Below are 761 nucleotides of genomic sequence, written 5' to 3'. Positions count from 1 at the left end.
CGAAACACATTCCCACTGCAATTCCCCAAAGCGGGGGACTCCGGCCGCCCCGGGACACCCCCGGCCCTGGAGCGGGGAGCGGAAGGAGGTGCCAGTGCAGCTGCGGCTGGAAGGTGGATCCCGGGGGGTTTTGGGGTTGTGGTGCCGCTCCTCAGCCGGGCACTGCCTTGAGCCTCTCCCCTCTCCGCAGTCCCGGGATGCTGCTGGGAACTGGCTCCTCTACGAGGCCTCAGCCCCAGCCGCGGCTCCTGAGGAAATCCAGGAAGAAAATCACGGGGCTCAGACGTCCCCAAGACCCCTCCCCTGGGGATGGAACCTTTGTCCCCCCCACAAGCCCTGCTGCAGTGCCAGGACAAGGCAGGTGCTGCCCCTTTCTCCCTGGGGACAACGCACCGGGCTCGGGATGAGCAGAGCTGTGCTGGGACACCCGGCGGCATCCCGGGGCTGCGCCGGGGGGATCCATCCCCTGGAAAAGGATCCATCTCCCGCGGGACCCTCCCAACGCACCCTCAGCCGGTGCCGCCCCAGGGAGGGATTTGGGAGCCCGGGCTCTGCTGAGCCCTGTCTTTGCCAAAGCTCGGAACAGCTTAAAATGTCCCCCTGGGATGGGGCTCCAGGTGTCCCCCAGCCGCGGCAGGAGGCTGAGAGGCAAACTCTCCATCACAGCGATGGGGATGAAGTCTCACGGTTACCTCGTTCCTCTGGGACAGCCGGGACTGTGTGGCAGCGGTAGGAGTCCGAACAGCTGGAAAAACCCCCAC

This window comes from Corvus kubaryi, unplaced genomic scaffold (genome assembly GCF_017639235.1).
Source record: "Corvus kubaryi isolate FWS band 111438036 unplaced genomic scaffold, C.kubaryi_AGA036_p1.0 split3-37304, whole genome shotgun sequence".
NCBI classification, from domain to species: domain Eukaryota; kingdom Metazoa; phylum Chordata; class Aves; order Passeriformes; family Corvidae; genus Corvus; species Corvus kubaryi.
This window is presented reverse-complemented; position numbering follows the sequence as displayed.